The following is a 5242-nucleotide window of genomic DNA, read 5'->3' as shown; positions in this document are numbered from 1 at the left end:
AAACTCTCCCTCCTCGGGGTGGTGGTGGCGGGGGGGTTTCACCGCCCGTTTCCCCAGTGCGGTTGACAGCGCGGCCGCCTCCCCCTTCTGCCCGGCGGTGCGAGGCACGGCCTCAATGCGGCGGCTTCACTGCCCGCGCCTAAGATGGCGGCCGCTCCGGCAGCCCGACGGAAGCGCTGCGGCGGCGCTCTGGCCTTGCTCTATGGCAGGCGGGGCGGGAGGCCCACCGGCTTCAGGAGGGGCTCTGCCAGCCAGGCCCCAGCCCCACAGGGGCCAGGCCCCACCCTGGGCCTCCCCTAAGCACCCCTGTGCCATGATGGCGGCCCTGAGGAGGTGCTGCTGGAGCTAAACCTGGTCTCTGCACCATTTCCCATGGGAACACTTGGTATCAGGCTCTCCAAGATCCTCCCGGCTCCTTTGATGTGAGGACAAGGTCCCTCTCGGGTACAGGCACTAAATGACTTCTCTAAGCAGAAAACTTCTGCTCCCACCTCTCTGGCAGAGCTCTGTGCTGACCTTTCCAAGCCCAAAGAGCGTGCTTTACGTTGCAGAGAAGGCAAACAGCATTAAAGTCATCACCAGGATTGCCCTGCATCGCTTTGTTTGCCCTGGAGGGAGAGGTTTTTCTCAGCAGTTTTCTAAGCCGCTGTGTAAGGTCATCATCCCTTGGCCTGTTTTCTCCTGGCTAAGAGGGGGGAAGTTGCAATAGGCTTTGTTCAGGACATGGAGGATGTACGCCTCCGTTATTCAGTAGCATCTCCCCCTGCTGCCAGGCTGCTCCGGTGCGTGCCAGCTGCTCAGGGTCGGGTACATGACAGTGGTGGTGCCTCTGGTGACAGCTCCTGTCAGAAACATTTCATGTTTGGCTGGGAGCTGCAGCATCACCATCCGTCCCCTTCCACCGAACACTTCATTAAAGATTGTCTCTCTCCAGCCTTTGTTAAGATGCAGCATCCTCAATGCAAACAAGAACAAATGCATCGGTGTCCCCTCTGTATGCCACTGCTGCACTGCCCGAGCATCAGGGTGAGAAGTTTTGTCTCCCTTCACCATGCCTGCTGACACGTACTTGTTCCTGCGGTGTGGTTCCATTCCATCATCTCCCTCCATGATCACTCAAGACCAGACCCGCAGTTATTTACCTGGTGTACAAGCCAGGAGAGTCCCCCTTTCACGTCACTAGCCACCTGGGTTTGCTCCTGCAGCAGGATCTGGCCACAGGGCTCAGTGCGGATCCCCCACCACAGCCGTAGCTCTGCCTGGACCAGCCACGAGCACAGTGAAATGGGCTGCAGGGTCGCATGCTGCAGCCGGACGAGGTCAAGATTTACATCGCAGTGCCTGCGCTGGCAGGGCAAGGGGAGCCGCGGCGCAGCCATCACCCCCTTCGCTCGTTGTGGGGGCAGATCCAGTGCGGCACCAGGCACCTCTCCTCTAGTTTGCTGCCACCAAAGCTGCGTGTGATTCCCGCTGGGTTGCTGGTGCCTCTCCAGGTCCCCTCGATCCCCTGCAGGTCCTTCATCAGTGCCTTGTCACAGCAGGGGCTATTCCAGCTCGACTCCCACATCCCAACTTGTTCCCCAATGGCAGCACAAGGCAAGGTGAGAGCTAACAGCATCAGCTGCCTGGACTCACTCTGAGAAGGCTGTACAGCCTTAGTGTGATGCTAATCCAGCCTTCAGGCGGGAGATAACCCTGCAGCTTGGGATGAACCAGCAGCCTCTGTCTGCCAGGCACCCCAGATCCCCCTCATGGGCACCCCCAACCCTGGGCCAGACTCTCCCTCAGCCACACATGCCAGTGTGCATTTAGTAATGGCCACTGCTGCCCTGCAAGGCACATTCATTTGACAGCAGTTACAGCAGCTATGCTGCAGCTGTTCACTTGTCACAAGTTGCTGGCTTTGTCCTTCAAAAGGAAGAAGCTGGGGCAAAAATTGGGGGGGAAGACTATTTTTGGGACGTAGGAAGTTGGCTGCTTCCTGAGGTCCCTCCTGCACCCACCAGAGATACAGCAGCTTCTAGGGGAGCAGGGACAGGCTCCTGCAGGGACACCCTGTCAAGGGCAGCAGCAGGGACAAACCCCAAAACAGCACCCAGGAAGGGGAGGGCAAGGGACAATGACCACAAGGGAGACCCAGTGTTGCAAGGGCCATGGCACAGCATCTCTGCAGGGTGCTCAGCCTCCCACCAGCTCCTTCCCAGGCCCCTGGGGAAGGGGCTTGCTGCTGCCCTCCTCTTTTAAAGCCCTTACCTCCTGGCTTGCCATGCAAGTCAGGTGTGCCGGAGAAGGCGGGGCTGTTTAACCCCTTCCCACCTGGCAGCCTGCTCACACCAGCCTGGGACTGATGCTGTGGCTTCTTTGAGTGCCCTCAGCCTCTGCTTTGCCCTCTGGGTCCCCCAGCACCGTCCTGCAGTCCTCATTCCTGCTGCCCTGCAGGGTGCTCAGTGCCATCCCAGCCTCAGCAGACGGATCGTGCCCGTGTTGTCACCTGCCCTCGCTTTCCTAGCTGCTGGGGCTGAGATGCAATGAGTTTGTGCATTCTGCTGCAGGGCAGCCACCGGCACAGCAGACCCCAGGTGGCACCTCTGCATGCAGTTGCCTCGGAGGGGCTTGACAACACGTCCTCCCCAAACCCACCCCACTCTGGTGTTTCTGAGATTTTCCCCCCGTGTCCCCAGCTTCATCCCTGCAGGGAGAGGCCCAGCAGCCTTGCAGGATCGGCCCTGCGGGTCCCACCGGGACGGCTGGTGGAGCTGCAGGGTTGGGATCAGCCCCCCAGGAGCGCGGGCAGGGCAGCGGGCAGAGATCACGGACGTTATTGCTGTAACAACCAACCTTTCTCCTGGAAAAGGGAGCGACTCTGCTCTGCGGGCTGACGGTCATACCTGGTTTTACAGCCAGGCAAGGAGAAGAAAGAAGCAATTCTGTTTACTTAGGGAGTAATTAATATCCCAGCTCCTGGCATGTACAGAGGCAGCAGAAACCTCCCCCACAGCACACGGAGAGCAAGGCTTTGCAGCCTTTATTATTTCATTATCAGCCGGGCAGGATTAGGAGGGCGGGTCAGGGAACAGTGCCGGCTTTAAGCAGGTTTAGCTCCTTTGAAAAGGCTTATCCAGGCTCAGTCTCACTTGCTGGCTGCAGTGCGGTTATTTGCTGAGCAGAGGGGTTTCAGTAATATTGGGGGGGGGGGGAAGCAGGGGGTTGTGCATTTTTAATAACAAAAAAAATGGTAAAGCCCAGCAGGGAAAACCTGGGAGGTTCCTTTACCAGGAACTGGCTTTATTTGTTGAATTTCAACAACCGCAGAGGGCAGTTTCCCCGCTCTGCCAAAACCTACATCTCTCCTTGGAGAAAACCAGAGCCTCGGGGCTGCCCTGTGCACGCCGGGGTCTTTGGGACAGTTTCTTGCATGGGGCCGACACAGCACGGAGGCAGGACAGCCATTGCAGGCAGCTTCCTGCAGAGCTGGATGAAGTTTTGCCCTTTCTCCTTTACTGAGTTTCTCCCTGGAGCCCGGGTGGGGTGGCTGGAGCATGCCGATCCCAGCCCGGCAAGGAAAGACGAGCCGTGGGAACTGCGGCAGCAAATCCCTCTTCTTCTTACCCAGGCCACAAATGGCAGGCTGTGGTGGGACGCTGTGTCCCACATAAGTAATTCTGCCCCGGGGATGCTGCCCGCAGGTGCTGAGCATCACAGTGGGGATCCTGCTCATCCCGGGGATTGGGATCGAGCTTCCCTTCCCGGCCCGGCCAGCGGCAGCCCGGCCAGGTGGTTCTCATTGCAGCCTCTGACTCACCTCCCAAAAATGCCTGCGCTCACATCATGGCAGGAAAACGCTACTAGGAAGTGGTAAAAACCCTGCAACGGCCTGGAATTTGGCTTCCCCCAGCAAAGGGGGAGATCAAACGGCAGCACTTCATCCTCAATCCCTCTGACGCCAGTACTAGTCATCGGGGTGACTTTTTGGCTGAGCGAGCGGTGCGCACGGTTACTCCAGACTCAGCAGCTTCTCGTGGGGCGTTTGGGAGTGTTTCCTCTGAGGAGGACTGACCTCAGAAATATTTTTGAGTAAATCATCGGCTGGGAGGAATGAGCCCAGCTTGCCAGCATTGCCCAGGGCTTCCCGATGAGCCCCGTGGTCCTGGGCTGTGCTGGCGGCCGCTGAGAGCTCAGCCGAGGGTCAGGGCTGGGTAGCAGCCCATGGCGGGTTGCAGAGCCTGGCTGTGATTTAAGAGCTGCCGTAACCCCCAGCTCCTCGGAGGCTGAGAAGCCTCCTGGGTCAAGCCGTGAGCCCCGTGTGAAGCCAGAATTGTGGGTGATACCTGCTGGGTCACGGAGGCAGAGACCGAGGGCGCAGTCACTTGCTGGAGTCCTGCAGCAAATCAGTGGCAGACTCAAAACCTGTGTCCCGGCTCATGCACCTCAGGTGGGATGCGATCCCCATCGCTCTCCTCCAGGAGATACCTCTGTTATTTCTGTCCCCTGCTGCTCAGTGCTGGTCCCCTGAATCGGCACCAGCATCTCCGTGGGGAGCTGCAGGGTGACTGCTCCCTGCGAGCCCCCACAGCTGCAGGCTGAGAGGGGTCAAGGCGCAGTGCCTGGGCTGGGTCTGCCCCAAAACGGCTCCGTCTCCACGCCATCCGCTCCCACAGGCACTGGCTGGAAAGTTCCCACTGCTGCAGTCGGTGCCTGTCCCCCTGCCAAACCCTGCAGCCCTGCCAGCCCCAATGCAGCGCAGAGCCGCGCTATTTCTGGCTCCACCTTGAGACATGTACCTTCAGCGGTGGGAACGATGCTAAAAGAGACGGATCTGGGATGAGTGCATCCCCTTCCCTTCCCCAGCGGCTGCTGGCGGACGTGGCAGAACGGGCAGGGATCTGGAGGAGCTGTGTGCCTCGAAGCGAAACGCTGCGGTTCATCCTGCAGCAGAGCCATGTCCTCCGCACACCTCCTCCGGGGCTGCCTGCCACTGCTGTGTAGGCAGCTGGAGCCTAAAATCCGGGCCTGCCCTGGCACAGAGAGCCTCCGGTCCGTGCTGCAGCCAGAATGCATCAGCCAGGGGTGGCAAAGGGTTATGGCAGGGCTGAGAAGCCCCCAGTCTCTCTGCTTTCTTCCCCCAGGACATGGTCTCTGGGGGGACCAGCTCCTCTAGCAGCTGGGGGCAGGAGCAGCAAGAGTCTGGGGGCAGGAGGGAGCTGAGGGGGTGTTTAATTGCCATATTTGACCCTTGGCTTCT

The sequence above is a fragment of the Pelecanus crispus genome, chromosome 12, assembly GCF_030463565.1.
Source record: "Pelecanus crispus isolate bPelCri1 chromosome 12, bPelCri1.pri, whole genome shotgun sequence".
Classification (NCBI taxonomy): Eukaryota; Metazoa; Chordata; class Aves; order Pelecaniformes; family Pelecanidae; genus Pelecanus; species Pelecanus crispus.
Note: the sequence above shows the minus strand (reverse complement) of the source record.